The sequence below is a fragment of the Cupressus sempervirens genome, chromosome 9 (genome assembly GCF_028749045.1).
Source record: "Cupressus sempervirens isolate cs-2001-9-10 chromosome 9, ASM2874904v1, whole genome shotgun sequence".
Lineage (NCBI taxonomy): Eukaryota > Viridiplantae > Streptophyta > Pinopsida > Cupressales > Cupressaceae > Cupressus > Cupressus sempervirens.
In genome coordinates, this window is record NC_143126.1 from 512592348 (window position 1) to 512611034 (window position 18687).

At 34.3% G+C, this 18687-nt stretch overlaps 1 pseudogene; it reads left to right on the forward strand.

The window, feature by feature from the left end:
- The first annotated feature begins 439 nt into the window (after positions 1 to 439).
- LOC149539610 (DNA replication licensing factor MCM4-like) lies at positions 440 to 5074 on the forward strand (annotated as a pseudogene).
- The last annotated feature ends 13613 nt before the right edge of the window (positions 5075 to 18687 follow it).

Here is an 18687-nt window from a genome sequence, read left to right on the forward strand (position 1 = left end):
TGTTTGAAGTAATAAAGGTGAACCAGCTAAATAATGGGCTAATAAAACATGCTTTATTGCTAGTGAGAAGCATTAAAAACTATATTAATGGTATGTTAGCTTGCACACCCAAATTTTGGGTCAGTTCAACCATGGAGATTCCTAGGGTTCTGTCAAATGGGTCATACCAAACAACCCTTCTATTCTACAAACCTCAATGGGTGATCCACATTGACTGTCCAAGCAACTGCCTCCTTAGGGAATCGGCATAATAGATGCCTATGTACCAACTTTTGGTGCCTTCTACATTAAAGAAACCTATTTTGAAGATATTGCCTTGTACCAAAAAACCTTTTGGATAGAGAATTGCCTATCAATTGAGTCAATTGTTTCTTTTCAATTTGTATAATATGTTCTATTGAAACACACATTAATTACCTCTTTTGGCTGTTATAATTAGATGCCCCAGTCTTTTGAGGGTGACCTTGATGGTAACCCCCCCCTATGCTTTTTTGGGGCACAAACATAAGTGTTCAAGATTTCAATCAAGCAGTTCAACACTTTCTAAGGAATTTTAGGGATGATCCTTCAGACCTTAAGGGGAAATACATGAGGCTCTTGGAACAGGTTCAAATTTGTCCCTACTGGCTTCTTATGGTTACCATCTAGTCTCATTTAAAATTATTGGTTGAGCACATTTGCTTTTTTATTCAATTTATTTAGTTGATTTCTCATTTAGACAATGGAATTCAGAGGTGATTCACTTAATATTGATGCAATGAACATCTTTGAATATGATGAAGACCTTTATGGAAAGATGGTCAGATATCCTCCTGAAGTTCTCACCATTTTTGACATTGTATTGATGGATGTAGTTGTTCACCTCAAGCCTTTGTGGGAGAAGCACATACAGGTGACTGAATTGTATTTTTGGAAAAATATGTTTTGATAGTTAGTATGTTTTCATTTAATGACTTTGTTGTTTCAAATTTTGTTTATTTATGCACATAAATATGCCTCAAACTTACATATAACTGCCATTACATTCAGGCAAGAATATTCAATCTTAGAGATACAATTAACATGCAAGAAAATTTTGTTTATTTATGCACATAAATATGCCTCAGACTTACATATAATTGCCATTGCATTCAGGCAAGAATATTCAATCTTAAAGATACAGTTAACAGGCAGGATCTGAATCCATTAGGTAGGCAATGCTTTTTAAAGTTACATCTTCATTTTTCAATGCTATTTGAAAAATCTAATAAGGGGGTTTTGTTGTCTTTGAAATCTAGATATTGAGAAGATGGTTTTAGTCAAAGGAATGATAATTCGATGCAGCTCAATTATACCAAAAATCAAAGAAGCATTCTTTAGGTGCCTTGTTTTTGGATATGCTCTAGCACTAGTACCTATTGATAGAGGTAATTCATTGGATTGCAATTGAACTCTTAATATAACAGTTAATTGTGTCTTCATTGTATGTTATGTTTGTTTCTCAATTCTATTTTGCATAAACTGTGGCAAAGAATCTATGGCTTTAAACAGATTCATGCATGTGAAAGTGATCTCAGAAGCCTTTAGATTCTAGGATTTTGCAAATAAGATCTTACTCCTTATTGTGACACGACCACTGTTGATCTGCTCTTTCTAACCTTAATTGGAACTAATAGGACACCATACATGATGTTCTTCTCACATTGAGATGTTTGCTTGATGAAAGCTATATATGAGAGAGCACATTTTTTTAGTGTGAAAAAATCCCTGTATGAGAACTTTCACACCAAATTTTATCCTCATATTCCATGAGAATCTTGTACCAAATTTTTTCAAATGTATTTCATGTTTTAAAAACAATCTCATATCTTTGCTTCACTATGTATAATGGTACTTGCTGTCTAAAAGTGTTTTTGTTGGATTTGTATTCACATCCTATTTTATGCTTCAAATGCTTAGGTCAGATTAATGGACCTAAACATTGTGCAAGGCTAGAATGTGCTGCTATGAATTCTTTGACATTGATGCATAACAGATCCAGGTAAGAACTTGCTGATTTTAGTTTATGCATGATTTGAAGCTGCATTTTCAAGACTCTGAAGACAACTATATCCTTTTACTTTGTGGTTAGGTTTTTTGATAAGCAGATTGTAAGGCTACAAGAAATGCCTGATGCCATTCCAAAGGGAGAAATCCTGCACATTGTTAACTCGCTGATGCATGAAAAACTTGTTGATGCAGCCAAACCTGGTGATCGAATCGAGGTGTGTCTGACATTACATGATATATGAATTCTACACTCATTTCTATTTCCAAGTGTTAGCATTTGAAGGTTGACATTGGTTTTTTTTTGTAGGTTACTGGGATTTTCAGAGCTATGACAATTAGAGTGGGACCAAACCAAAGGATTGTGAAATATCTATTTAAAGCAAAGCTCTCAAGCCTATCTTAGTCCATTTAAGTTGGAAATGAGGACCTTAATGTTGTATTCTATGATTTCTAATTCTAATTTGTAAATCATTTGTTGGTGCAGACCTACATCGATTGCCTTCATCTAAAAAAGGCAGACAAGACAAGATTGCAAGCCAAAGATCCAATGGAACATGATACCAATAGTGATAGTTTTGCCTCTTTTCAAGTGGGTGATATGTCACTAGCTAATTATGAAGCTAAGGTATAAACTCATACTTTTTACCTTTTGTATATAACATGAATTTTGCAAGCTCTAAAATTGAATTTTGACTACCAATTTCCAAATTGAGAAGTTGAAAGAACTATCTCACATGTCCAATATCTATGAGAGGCTAACTAGGTCCTTAGCTCTAAGTATTTGGGAGCTAGAAGATGTAAAGAAAGGGCTCTTGTGCTAGGTATCTTTCTTTGCATTCATGTTTGATTAATTGGTAATTTGTTGCATGTTCTTTGAACCATATGTTAACCATTATGCTTCTTAAATAGCTTTTCGGGGGAATTACGATAAAACTAGCTTTAGGTGCTACTTTTTGTGGTGATATCAGCATCCTGCTTGTTGGGGATCTAGGTACGAGTAAGTCTCAACTAATTTAGTATGTGCATAAGTTGGCGCCTCAAGTCATTTATACAAGTGGTCATGGAAGCTCTGTGGTTGGGTTGACTGCTTATGTATCAAAGGATCCTGAAACTAGTGAAACAGTAAGTTATTAACTCAATTTATTGATCATTGAGCTCTTTGGGCTACTTGCTCCCCCACTGCTACCTACCACTTTATTCTATATAAATTGCTTATTTCTTTGAACTCAACAGGTTCTAGAAAGTGGAGCATTGGTAATGAGTGATAGGGGTGTTTGTTGCATAGACGAGTTTGACAAGATGTTAGACAATGCTCATAGCATGTTACATGTGGTATGATTTTTCTTTGAACTCTTCAAATTATGTTCTTTTACTAGTTTCTTGACTTCATAATCTATGTTGTTGGTTGACTTGTATATTAATGTCTGGTCATTCCTTTGAAGTAGGTTATGGAACAACAAACAATGTCAATTGCAAAGGCTAGGATCATAGCATCTCTGAATGCAAGAACATCTATTTTAGCTTGTGCCAATCCTAGTGGTTCATGCTATAACCCTAGATTGTCAGTGATTGACAATATCCAACTTCCTCTAACATTGCTTTCCAGGTGGAATATGTTTGGTTTTAGAATTCAAGCTAGAGAATTTATTTGTTGTCACTCAAGTATAAAAGAATTACAAAAAATGCCTGTAGGTTTGATTTGATCTACCTAGTTCTTGATAAAACTAATGAACAAACAGACAGGCTTCTTGCAAGGCATCTTGTTGCATTACATTGTGACGAGCCAGAGGTAAGTTCTGATTTGGTCAATACTATGTAGTAATTAATGGGGGGTCCAATGACCTGATATTTTGATGTGAACTACATTATGATTCTAGGACCAAATGTTGGATGCATTCAACCTCCCGACTCTCACTTTGTATATCACTTATGCAAGACAACATATACATCCTAAGATATCTGATGAGGCAGTAGAAGATTTGATTCATGGTTATGTTGAAATGCGTAGGAAGGGAAACTTCCCTAGCAGTAGCAAGAAGGTTAGCTCAATATATTCTCAAATTCAATTTCTATATAGTATGCTTACAAGTTACACATGTGAAAAAAGTAACAGTATATCTCATACTTCTACTGAAGAATGCATCTAGATGCAGGGAAATTCTCATGTTATGTTAACTTTTTCTCTTGAATGAATTGTATAGGTTATCACAATGACTCCACGCCAAATTGAAAGCTTAATAAGAATAAGCGAAGCCCTCGCCCGCATTAGATTCTCTTAGTGGGTAAGAAAATCCTATGTAGACAAAAGTCAGTTACATTCCTAAATGTTTTAAAGCCAAATTGAGGCAATAAAAAGATATCTTACATTATAATTCTGCAGGTTGAAAGGTGTGATGTGGCAGAATCATTTCGGCTTCTTGAAGTTGCACTTCAACAATTTGCCACCGATCATTCAACTGGTAACCATTGTGCATCTTTAGCAATGAGGATTATCAGTTCATTTAGTTGTATATTGAATGCATTATCATCACAAAATTAGTCAACTCTAAAAGAAATATGTTAATTGGAAGCCACTGAATGCATTTGAGTGTCATGGTTATAGGGACCATTGACATGGATCTCATAAACATGGGAGTCTCAGCCAGTGAAAGAATGAGACAAGCCAATCTTATTTCATCACTGACGATTCTTATCATGGAAAGGATGCAAGTAGGGGGACCATCAACCTATATTACTGAGGTAACATTCTTTATACTACACTAAATAGTGTTGAGAAAATTTTTGGTATGGCACCTAACCAGATATGAATGAATGCAATCATAGTTGATGGAGGAAATGCACAAATAGGGATCCAAGGAACTCAGCCTGAATGATGTAAGTAATTATTTGTTGTGGGTAAATTTCAAGCTATTTCCAGCTTCATTTTCTTGGGGGAAATGAATACTTTATGAGTTATGTTGTTCATTTTCAAATTTGTAATGCAATTGGAAACCTTGTGAGTGAGGGGTTTGTTACAATTCATGGGGACAATGTGAAGAGGACATGAACAAGTTTTGAGGATGATATGGCCCCTATAATAATTAGTAATGAAGTATTTGATAAGACTACGGTCAGTGTGTTGTGGAAAACTATTTTAATATGCCCTGAGCTTCATGCTCTATAGTACATTGATGGGTACTTTCTCTTGTAAAAAAATCCAGAAAATTGAAGGAATCCAAAGCTTGGGTGTACTATCTGTGACAAAGACAACCACCAAGGTAATGATGGATATCTTATAATTCTTGCTCAGATAAGAGGATGATAATTATAAATTATAAAAATCATTGGTGTTTTGTTCTATCAAGTTTTGGAGTGAGGAAAAAGTAATTGCAATTATAAAGGTATTTTTTTCAACCAACGTAATGGAAAAGTTCATTTTAATGTTCACAATGGCATTTGTCCTCTCCCTATAGTTTCATGTGGTTACCTAAATATAAAGAGAATTAAATATAAAAAGAGAAATTTATTTTAATCTATATTTTAAATTAAATATAAAGAGGAAAAATTAGAATCTAATCTTGATGTAGTGATGATTCTATGGTGGTGACTTTGATAATTGAGAATGCTGAATATCATCAATAGCTTGTCTTCCATACACACAAATGATGTCAATCATGGTGCCATGAAGACTTGGTTTGCTACGAATAGCTACAAGGGAGAAACAACAAAAGTGCAAAATGTAGATGAATTTACTTGGCACAATGCATCATATGCTCTACTATGAAACAACTACAAGATGTGCAAACACATAGCTATTAGCTATTTCTTTAGATATGATCATAAGAAGTTTTCAAGATGTAGAACATTGTTATTATAAACTTGAAGCACTTATAAGGAAAAGGGACTAAAAAAAAAGATGGCGAAGAATCATTATCAAATTGGGAAGTCATTATTCAAAATTTATGAATCAAAGGGAATCACAATGTACAAGATATTATAGAGGTGAATTCAAAAGCTTTATAAGAGTCTAGCAATCATGACCATGATACATCACAAGGATAATCTCTAATAAATGCTACCCACAGTTAGTTTCAAACCAGAGAATTCAGGAAAGAATAGGGATTGTTTGAAATTACTTGGATGTAGTACTGATGCAAATTCCTTCTACAGTACTGATGCAAATTTAATTTATTCAAATATATATCTACTGTTTTAAATTTACAAACTGAGATTTATATGCAGTACAACTAAATGTTTCAACTAGTATACAACCAGCCCCACCAAGCTGAAGCAATTGAGTGTCATGAATACATTCTTGATAAGAAAATATAATTATCATAGTACATAGTACAACTATTTTTTATAACACTCAAATTTATGTTTGAGATTACAGATTCTCTACTTGAAATCTGATTTTTTTGACAAGAAAATCAATAAAAATTGATTATCTAAGAGTCTGAGCTATAGATCCCACCATGGCACAAGGAATTCCAGTTTATTTTTCTTCCTTCAATTGACTTTCCATTGGACCAATCTTAGATTGCTCAAAACTGTTTTGCCTCCTCCTGCAATCCAACAAAGAGTGTGTATCAAATCTAGCAAATTTATAAATAATCAAGTCATCTACACAATCATGTTCATCTCATTTCAAGATCAAAAAATACATAGTTAAATGCAGTCGAATCATGGTGTCGTTACAAAAAAAATGCATGTTGAAGGAGATTGTACTCCAAAGTTCAATCAAGGGTCAAGATAACTAATTGCCTTAGATTTCCATATTGGAAAAGATAATCCAAGTTTTGGGGCTAGATATCATTAGTGTCGAGTTTGTGCAAATTGACCAAATGGATAATGGTTAGATTTTTTTACATGGAACTGAAAGACATTGTTTGAGGGTTTGATGAAAAAGATTTTTTTTTGAGCATGCAGATTGATGTATCTTTGAATGGGATGCAGGAGCTTGGTGACAAACTATTTTCCAAAGTACAAGAGGAATGAGTTATTTTTAATTGCCTTAAATTTTGTACGTGTTGATTTTCTCCTCAATATAGAAGTTGTTGTGAAGGTCCTCCAAGAATGAATAGGGAATGAAATTGAAGAAGTATAGGAATCTCCAAGGTAAGTTTATAAAGTTGCTATTGAATTTTAACATATCAAAATGTGCAAAGTAAAGTTCTGTAACAAATATTTATGCATAGAGTCATTGTCTAGATTTGATAGTAAGGTAAAGATAGGATTATGGTTATGATAAACCCATCTAATGATAATACAAGGAAAATTTGGAATGTGTTTGGTCGTTAATAGGCTTGAGTTTTTAGAATTGTGCACAAAAGCTAGCATGTGGGAAGTCTCCAATTTTGACAACTTGATAGTACTGATTTCATTCAACTTCTTTGAAAACATTTTTGAGCAACTATTTTAATTGTATTTTTAAAATTTATAGCTCGGAGTTTAGCTATTCAAATTATTTAAATAATCTTAAGTATAGAATTATAAAGAGTTTTTACCAATTCAAAATGATAATTTTTACTTCTAAAAATCTCTACTGTATTTACTTACCATTGTTCATTTTTGGCAGATTACCTACTTAAGTTTTCACTATGATGCATGAATAAGTAGACATTTGAAGCTTTAGTTTTTCCATATTTCAAGCCTTGTAAACTAATTTTGTATCATTTGCAGTTACAACAAAATCTCTACTTTCATTTGTTTCCATTGGGGGATCCAATGGAGGTGAATTGTGTAAACTGATTTTAGTTGCCACTTGCAATAAACTTCTCACTCATTTCATCCATGGAAAACTGGATCTCACTCCCATCTGCTACAACTGAATCAACTTCAATTGGAATAGCTGACATTGGGTGATCTCTTGAGTGAGGCTGTGGAAGCCTTTCTGAATCCATCACCTCATAGCAAGCTTCACATAGATCAAAATTTGGGCAAACATTACAATGCCAACGTCGCCTAAGAATGGAAATAGTTGAGCAACCATCACAACAATACTAAATAGATGAAGTATTGGTATCTTCTTCAATAATCCCCTGGCCATTGCCTCCAGTGGCAACACTTGTGTCTGAAGGAACTGGCAAAGATCTGTTATTCTCTGTCACATCATCTATTGCCAACATTGTCTACTTTGGGAAGGGAACCTGAAGCAACTTGGAAGACATGGACAAGCTAGAAGAGAACAAAAAAAAAAAAAAATTTAGGCATTTATGAATGCAATTATCCCAAAAGAGTCAGTTTTCCCTAAAGAAAATACAAACTAAGCATATTTGAATATTAAAGTAGAAACCTGTAGGATGTCTGAACTACCTCATAAGGAGCAAATAGAAGCCTTTTTAGTAATGCAACAACATGTGCAATAGTAGAGTATGTGAGTGTTCACTATTACTACCATCGTCATCTTCTTTGTCCATACTAGCCAGTTCACCATTTGACGTACCATCATCCTCATCTTCATCTATTGATGTGGCATCACACTCCATTGCAGTAGATTAAGCTCCCTAATTGATTGGATTAACTAGTGCATCTGTGTTCTTTTTAGTAACATTTGACTTCAACTTACAAATAGCAGATCCACTACTACAACTAGTATTTGACCATGGTTTTTCTGTGGAATTTTCCAAAACATGTTTGTTAGCACCACATGCAACCAACACAGATATCAGGAAGCCAAAAATAAACTTCAATCCTTCAAGTTGAATTTCGCAAGTAGATAGCTTGACCATTATATTAATTGCACCCTTGACAACATGCTTTATGGTAGGCTCACCATTTGCTAGTTGAACTAAGAAATTGAAGTAGGCTTTCACACTTGAAATATCAAATGACTGAAATGCTTTCTCTAGATTGATAAGCATTGCATCCAAAAAATGATCAAGAAGCTCTCTAGATTTTAAAAGAGATGATGGTAACAAAAGAACATTTATGAAAGCAATTGTTGATTCCCTTACTGAATTGGTAATTCCATGTGTTGATGCAATACCTGATGATGATATAATGGTATATCCTAACAACCTTTTCTCCAACCATCCAACCAAAGTAGGCAAATCCATCAATAACAAATTTCATTGAATCCTTCTTTATGTTGAAATAACTAGGATCGTCAGTCAAAAAGTTGACGAAAAGCTGCAACACCTTTACATTTACTAATTCACTATGGCATCCATCTAAAGAATCAACAAGAGCTAAAAGGTTGCCATGTTCTCCCAGAAAATTTCTTAACTTCAACTCGTTCAACATATTTGATTCCCCACCATGACCCAAATAATATTTAAGCACATCAAGCTTATTTGGATCCACTCTAAGACATTCCACTGTATCATTTGCATTTGTGATTACATTCTCTTGTATAACTAAGTATATATCCTTCAAGTTCATTTCACTTACCAAACCTTCCATATGCTTGATTACAAATAGATTAGCATAGATGTGCCTCTCTTCATTTTTGGGAATCAAATAATTTAGGAATGCCTCACATTTATCATGTATACCCTCAAACCATCTGTCAAAATTCATGATCATTGTAACAATAGTTAATAGTTAATGTAGGAGGTTTGTTAGGATTTTACTCTCAACCAAAAACTCCCATAACTAATATGATTACAAAGTGAAAATTCTCGTGGGAGTGACATTTCCCAAAAGGTCTTCAAGAAGCTCAAAGAGGTAACGAATTCATTATCATGCATAATGAGAAAGAAAAAGAGACAAAAATTAGTGCTTCCCTAATAAAAAAGTGTTTATAGAGAAAGAAGAAGAGAACATACCCAAGATCTAGTGTTGCTCTTGAGAATGGTGATGTCAACTTCAAAGGCTTCAGATAAAACAACTCCTCTTCTTAACTAATAATTCTTTGTGGGATATCTTCTTACCTACCACCAATGAACATGATATTGTAAGAAGACTCTGAACAAAGATAATATTTCATGAATATCACCATGTGTTTCTACACATTTTTCCAATTGATGATGTAATAATGCCTATAATACTTCACCATATAATACTTACCCATAAGGGCAAATAGGACAGTGCAAAGAGAGCTACTGGATTGCTACACGTAATTTGCCAAAAAGCACAAACCTACTAAATCCACTTCATTTATGAGTTTCCACATATGAATATTATATCTTGTATCAAAATTTATATGGACCATAACTATTTAATTACTTGTAAATTTGGATTTTGTTTGTGAAAAGAGGATTTAATATAATACATAATTCTGCACTAATTCCATGTTTCCCATAAATTCTGTCCTACACATAATAACAGTTTTTAAAGACAGTAATAAGTAGGTCCTGAAGCTACTTGTGAGGGTTTAACAGACATTGTATAGAGAGGGATTAACAAAAAAGACTGTATTAAGAGGGATTGTACTTAAAAATAGAAAAAGAAGCATTTATATCTCTAAATTATCAGAGGATTGAACAAAGCCCATATAATTTTGGAGCTTCTGAGATGGAGTTCTAAACATATAAAAGATTAGGAATGTTAACTAATCCATCTAAGCATATGGGTATTAAGGGTCGAGATATGTGTAGTGGTAGTCATGAAAATTTCTTTTTCTTTGCATTTTTCCTACGTTTGATACTTTTCTTATAGGTGGACATGTCTATCACAAACATCCAACATGTCCGTCCTTAGACTTCATGGCAAAAACCCTACAAATGACACAAAAAAATAAGGACATGAACCATCCAAACATCTCTAATAGCTTGTGGATATCCCAAAGATGTATAAGTTCATGACTTGTGAGAACCAAAAAGATAAGACTAACTTGTATAACAAGCAAATAACCAAAATGATTTTATGTCTGTGTTATGTTTGACAATGATAATGATATTTGGATTCAAGTGTGAGGAAATTTGTATCAATCAATTCATCAAATATCATTTGAATACAAAAAAGATTTTAAGAGATTCAAGAGCATAATTATAGGTCAAATTTGTGGAAGACCTAAATTAGACCTAAGTGAATAGACATGTGAAGGCTTATTTTGAATATGACAAGCAGATCTAAGGCAAAAAATTTATGAAGGTATATTCCAAGTTTAGAGCATTTATTGAAAAATACTATTTCAAATCTTAGTGGATTATTCATAAGTACAAGGAAGATTTTTTGAAGACCTTGAAGGAGATCTAAGGCAAATCTACCTACATTATAAACACTTTGCATTTAAAAGGTCAATTCCTTCTGCATTGCAGGATTTGAGGTTGGTGTCTCTTGTTAATTCAGCCTACAAATTTGTTTGAAGTTATATACATACATACATATATGTGTGTGTGTGTACATAAACACAAAATTCACCTACAAGGATTTCCATGCTAAATAGTATATGCATCTTGTCTTCTTTTGTTAAACATCAACTATGTGAATGCTTTCTACATTGCTTTCAATTGACTAAATATATATAATAAAATATGCAGGTTTCTATGCCAAACTAACTCCAATGTGGACAAATATCTAATAATTGGGATTTAAACTAAGCAAGAACTATATGTTCAAGGAGCCAAAAGATGACTGCAATGAGACTATTACAAGCGAAAAAACTTCAGTCTCGTTAAAGAGAATTGGGATGTGTGTTTGAAGACTTAACAAATTTGAGCTTCACTTGGTTTCAAGAATACTGTAATATTCTCTACTTAACAAGGCCAACCACATGAAGGTGGAAGCTCATCTGGCCTCACCCCCCTCCCCCTAACATCAATCTAAAGTACCCATTATCATCTAATTACATACTTCATTCATTCATTCATCCATTTATGAACTATAACATGCAATCAATACAATCACATAACATTCATTAATATGATATAAAATTCATTAATACACAATACTAATCAAAACTTCATTAACACATAACAATATTCATTGACATAAAATAAAAATTTGTATTAATACACATCATTCATACATAATTACTTAAAACAAAGTTCTTTCATTATCCAACAAGGTTTATCAAAGAAGAATTTGAAAACATCATTTCTTTTTTTTTGTTTTTCTAAGCTCTCTTAAGAAAAGAACTCATAGGGACATCCATATCTGCTTCATTCTCCTCCTCTTCTAGCACATGTAATGTCAAATTATGATGGCTCCTTCTCTTTGGAGGAGCAGGAGGTTGGTACACTAAAGGGGGCTCTGTTGCAAGAACGAGTGAATACGATAAATTGGCATACTCTTTTTCTTTTTCTAACTGTTACAAGTTTGTAATTACGTATGAGTGCAACATAAAATGCATTTTTCTTACCTAACAATGCCACATCATGTAAATTAACATTTTGATCTGCCACCGCATCAACATGTTGAACACTTGGAACATGGTCTAGTCCCTCAACATGATGTTCAACATGCTCTGAAATATTCAAAAAAAGGATACACGTCAAATTCCAATTGAAGATGTTAAATTGTATTCATAATTGTATAATTAATTTCCAATAGAAAATTAATACCTCCACCACTATAATGCAAATCATGGCCTTTGCCAAGAGCAGGTTCTTGGTAGGATATGAAGGCTACAGTAAAATGTTATGCACATTGTTATGTAGTCAATTTACGTTTAAAACTAATACCAAAATTGAATCTTCTCAACTATTTAATTTCATTTACTTTTCATCTGACCAATTTACCTATGAGATATCATTTGGTGCACTAGATTCTTGGGCAAGGCTTACAGATTCTTCACGTAGGTGTGCAACCACAACTTTATAGCCTTCCTTCAAGGAAATTTTTCTATCTTCATATGTGACCTCCACATTGAAATTTGTGCCCTATGTTTTTTGGTTGATAACGTCAGTTTTCCATGTATGGTTTCATTAAACAAAAATATTTGCAACATTATATTAAAAAAAACAAACAAAATTCATTGCTCTACTTACAAGTTGAGACTGCAGATTCATATAGCCACCAGAGCCAAGTTTGTGTTGGCGAACCTTTTCTATTGTCGCTTTTTTAGCCACGGATGTGTCCTGCAATCTATGAAAAATTTCAAACATCTTAGATTATATATTTACAAATATAAATAATTAGTGCATGATTACAATGTACTTAATACTATAATGACATACCTCTTTTTGCCCTGTGCTACTTCATTATCTCTATCTTCACATAGCCTTTTCTCCTTTGCATCCTCTATTATTTCATTCCACTCCATCGGTGGAATCATAGGAGGATGGTCATACTTTGGGTTATCCTTAATAACCCTTCTATATTGATCCCTCATAGTCTTTATATGCTTTGCTACTCTTTTTCAGAAGTAGTCCAGTGTCAAAAATGTTTTTCCCAAATTTCTCCTTCATGGATGCAATCAGCTGATTTTTTAATTCCCCAGCTTGTATATTCTACCTTTTTAAAAACAAATAGATTGTTAGATCAATAACTTTAATATATTACAATAAATAGAAGAAAAGAAAAATTATGTAGCAATGATATGAAACTACATACCTTTTAAGTATGGTGGGTCCAAACAGTCTCAATGTTATATGAAAAAGATGTTCAAAGAAAGCATTATTACCTACAAAAACATAAAGGATTTATCAGTCCAAAATGAGTAGTGTAAAAGTAAACTAAATTTACACTTTAAATAATATCAATTTTAAAGCACTTGAAAGCTTTTTTTCTCTTAATGGAAACATAGTTTTCTTATTTAGCAACAATGTCCCTTCATACGAACCAATACTAATCACACGAACTACTCCAGGAAATGGATCAGCTTCAGTAGTACTGCTCTCTATTGGTCTACCTCATTGCCTATGTCCATGTCTCTATATGTGTGGCTCTATATATGTATGTATGTATGTATGTATGTATGTATGTATGTATGTATGTATGGTGTGTGTATGCATGTGTTTGTGTGTATGCAAGCTTCTGTAGACATCATTTAAGCACTAATATGCTACTTTTTTGTTCATCAACTTGTAGAAAGACATTACAAAATATAGCATATTACAAAATATAGAAAAGCAAGGTTTTACCAGTTCTATTGGGCATAAATGATGATGTTTGCATGGTCCTTGTTGCTGACAACACAACAGACAATAGTGGACTCCCAACCGAAGGAGGAGTCCGCACTTCATCATGAGCTAAAGAATAGAATATTGTTAGCAACATTTGCAATGGACAAAGATCAAATGAGATACTAGCGAGAAACATCGACAAAAAAAAAAAGGTAAGTGTTATAATGTTGATCAAAACAAACAAAGTGTTACTTATACGAAGGTATTATGAAACAACCTTGTGTTGAGATAATGGGTGTTGCACACATTGCATAATATTGTTATTTTATTATTTTATTTTTTATTATTTAATGTTGTGCCTAGATAGACGTGCAACATGTAAAGATTCCCATGGAATATTCTTGATAAGTTGTATTGTAACATTGTGATAATATTTTATGTAATTATTTAATATTGGGGAAAAGAATTAAATGCCCAATATTAAATGGGGGGTCAGTGGGTTAGGTAGCACATGGTTTTAGCACATGGTTTATGTAATACCACTTAGTGGTTTTGTGGGACTTGCTACTATATAAGCAGCCACAAGGGTAGTTGTTGTGAGTGTGAGAGAGTGACAAGGAGAAGACAAAAGGCAAGAGTCGAGCGGGACAAGGCTTGACAGGTTAGCCAAGGGAGCATTTGTGAAGGTTGAAAGCATGGCATGGGATGTGTGGATTCATGCTTGTTCACATAGTTTGCTCGATTGTGGCTATGGCCATGAAGGCTTCCATGGTTGTATGGCAATGGTATTTTTTGCTAAATAATACATGGTGATGGATGCTTTTGGAGGTTGGGTTTTTTCCCTTAATGAGGGTTTCCCAGGGTATATCTTGTGTCACAATTTTATGGGTATGTTGTCTATTCTCTTGCATGTGGATTTTAATTTCGTATTTATTTCAGATCTATTATGGGTTATGTGAAAATGGTTATATTCTTTATTGCCAAGTTTTCTTACAAGTGGTATCAGAGATATGGTTTTATTATTGTAACCCTAGATTGAATCCATGGGAATGCATGAGAGGATAAAAGAAAGGGCAAGATATATGAATGATTTATTGCAGATCTGAGGGTTTTGGATTTGTTGTTATGATGGGATGTTAAAATATTTGGGCATGTGAAATTGTTGGTCAAAAGAGTTTTTCGGATGTTTCATTTAAAATGAGGGTTTTGGGGGGTAGCTTGCATAAATGACCTCCTGGGTAAAAACAGACCTCACCATTGGATCCGGGTTGACATTTCCATAAATTTTGATATATAATATGCCCTAGTTTGGCCATGTTCAGAGGAAATGAAAGAGTTTTTTGGTTTCAGCCCATGATGGCCGTCAAATTTAATCCCGTCGGAATTTTTGTCACTGAAAAAATTAAAAATGAAAAATCGTACTGAAAATGGTAAAAAGACTATCTTAGTAAAACGACCATAACTTTCTCTCAAAATATCAAATTTCAGAGTTCTTATAGGCGTTGGAAAGCTAATTTAGAGCACTACAACATGGTGTAGGTTTGGTTCTATGATTTTGAAATTTTGTCAGGTTTTCAGAGCCCTAAAGTCAGATGTTCTTTATTTTGAGCACGGATTAGGGCATAACTTGGGCATACGGAGTCGGATTTTGGACTTTGAGTAGTCAATGGAAAGCTCTTGGAGAGCTCTACACATTGGTTCAAATTTGGTGTAGGTTTGGCGTGATTTATTTGTTGATATATTGATCTGAACAGTTTATAGGTATATTTTGACTATGGTAACATTGTGAGTTTATGGCATTGGAAATTTAAGATTTGATGTCATTGTATAGTCAGTTCATATTTCAGATTGGTCTCATGATGATATAGTTATCAGTGTTTGGTTTGGATATGCATGATGACTTGTTGGATCTACAAGTTGTGCAGTGTTGTAAGCGGTCTATACTTACAGGTTGCATTTATAGCTTGGTTATGGGTTGTCTTTGCCCATTGATCTTTCATTATTGATGCATATTCAGATTGGTGGCTTGGATTTGGGTTGTCTATGCCCGAAGTCACATGATTTACTATTTTCTGTAGAAGGGATGAGATGTTGTTACCAGGGACAGTCATGGTGGAGGATTGTGGTTGACTATGCTGACAGGTTGGACATATTGAGAGCCAGATGCTCAGTTCATGGATGTGATCATGGTGTCATGGATTTTGGCATGACATGATTGGTTATAAAGGTACATCCTTGATGTTCATTAGCTTGGATTTTCTAATTTAGTTATGGTGGTATATCTTCTTGGTTGAGGATCATGGTTATTTTGATTTCTTTTGAGGAGCTCATGATGTGCACTTTGAGTTCTTTGATGGTTTGATGCCTTAGTTGATTCTCATGGTTAGAGGATGGGTTTTCATCATTATGTCATGGATAGCTTGGATACACGGTTTAGTGGGAGCTTGTGACAGTGATGGGGTGACAGTGCAGGATTAGTTTATGGTTTGGTTTATATGTTCTTGGTTTGGAGATGATGGATTTTATGATGCCATAGGTGACTTGGTACCATGGTTGAGTGGGAGTTGTTGGCATTGATATATTTATTGAGTGTTTGCAGATGTTGGAGGTTTGTCTTAGATCCTGTTGCTGCAGAAGCATCTTTGAAATTTGCATGGTGCACTTTTTATCTTCATGGTGTTTGAATATGGTTAGATCTTGAGGACTCATGGAGTTCTTGGTTATCTTCATGGTGTGTGGAGATGGTTCTTCCTGGTATGTGGAGATGGTTTTCTTCATGGTGTGTGGAGATGGTTGCATCTTGAGGACTCACAGGGTTCTTGGCAAAGGTGTGGTTTATATTTTTTATTTGGCATGTTATCCTTGGTATGAGGATGGTTTCATTATTATGTCATGGTATACTCTTGATACGCATTTAGAGTTGTGACATATTATGGTATGTTCATGTGGAGCATGTTATCTCTTTGGTTGAGATGATAAGATCATGTTGTCATGTTTATGTTCTTGAGGCCATGGTTGGAATTTTTGACATTGATCTTGGTTTAGTTTCTTGGTATTGAGTACACTAATCATAAGCTAGATACTTCATGATATTGCTATGTTGCATTTTGAGTTGGCATGGATTGATTGGTTACAGGTGCTCATGGATACTTAGAGACGGTGGTGATGTTGATTTCTCTTGGATTAGAGAAGTATTTGTTGGGATAGTTGATGGTTTCAGCAAGAAGTTCGAGGGGCAGTCACTTGATATGGACTTGAGAGGAGATTGTTCTTAGATGAGTCTTGGTTGGAGACTTGGGTATCTTGATGAGCATTCTCATTCCCCACTCTTGGTCTACTCGGCAGTTTGCTACTTGAGAGGTATAGCCCATTGTTTTCTCTCAGTTGCATTATATTTATGCTTGTATTTCATGGATATGGATCTTGAGCTATGGTATATGAGTTAGTTCTGGAGGGTTCATTTGAGAGATGGTTTAGCATTGGTTATCTCTATGTGCATATGTTATTATGCTGGTTGAGTTTGGGAGATGATTTTATATTGGGCATTTTTCTTGGATTAGGAATGGTTATTCCTTGGTTTAGGAATGGATTTATTGAGTTTGATCTTCTTGTGAGAGGCTTACACCCATGATGAGTTATATGGTATGGTTTGGGTGTTGTTGAGGTTTCTTGTTGGGGTTTTATGGAGGAGATCATACTTGCACAGTTTACATCTAGAGGTGTGTGTAGAAGGACATGATACAGGTTATGATTTGTATGGTTTCTCTGGTCTTGGTTATCTTCTTGAATGTTCTATTTTTTCTTACATTGGATTTGAGATTGGTTAGAGATTGTGATCACTAGTTTGTGCTCATGTATGTCATGTGAGAGATGACATGGTTATTTCTTTCTCTTTCCTTTGTTGGTTGTGGTGAACTTGGGAGAGCATTGGAGACTTGTTATGAGAGTTGTTCTTGCAGGATATCAGTTTATGTATTGTGGATGTCCTTGATTCTACATGGATTCACTTCTTTGAGATGTTGTGAGTGGATTGGTTATAGATTTGACATTATCTTTTGCAGTGGGAGCTTCTTGGTATATATGTGGCAGGTATTGCTCTTGAGGCTTGTGATTGCAGGTTATAGATTGGATATGTCGGTAATATAAGATTCACTTGTTATACCTTTGAGGTATGGATAGTTGGATGGGTTTGGCACTTGCTGTGGGTGCTATTTCAGCTATGGATATTTTGACAACTATGGATACATGTGATTACCTTTGGATCAGGTTATTTGTGCTTGGAATTTTAGTTGGTACAGGATTTTATGATCTTCTAATGCGACAGGTTGGGTGGTTTTCTCTTTGGATGACTTCTATGTATGTCCAGTGGGAGTGGCATAATAGGAGGTGAGATCATTCATGTTCGAGATGCTGGATACTTTGATTTTGTTGCAGGTACCAGGATGGAGCACTTGGTGTATTTTGATCCATGATGATGGATGTGCTGGAAGGGATTTTTCCCTTGTTCATTTATGTGGCTACGGATTGACCCTATGCAATGTATACAACAAGTGGGAGATTGTTGAGATAATGGGTGTTGCACACATTGCATAATATTGTTATTTTATTATTTTATTTTTATTATGTAATGTTGTGCCTAGATGGACGTGCAACATGTAAAGATTCTCATGGAATATTCTTGATAAGTTGTATTGTAGCATTGTGATAATATTTTATGTAATTATTTAAT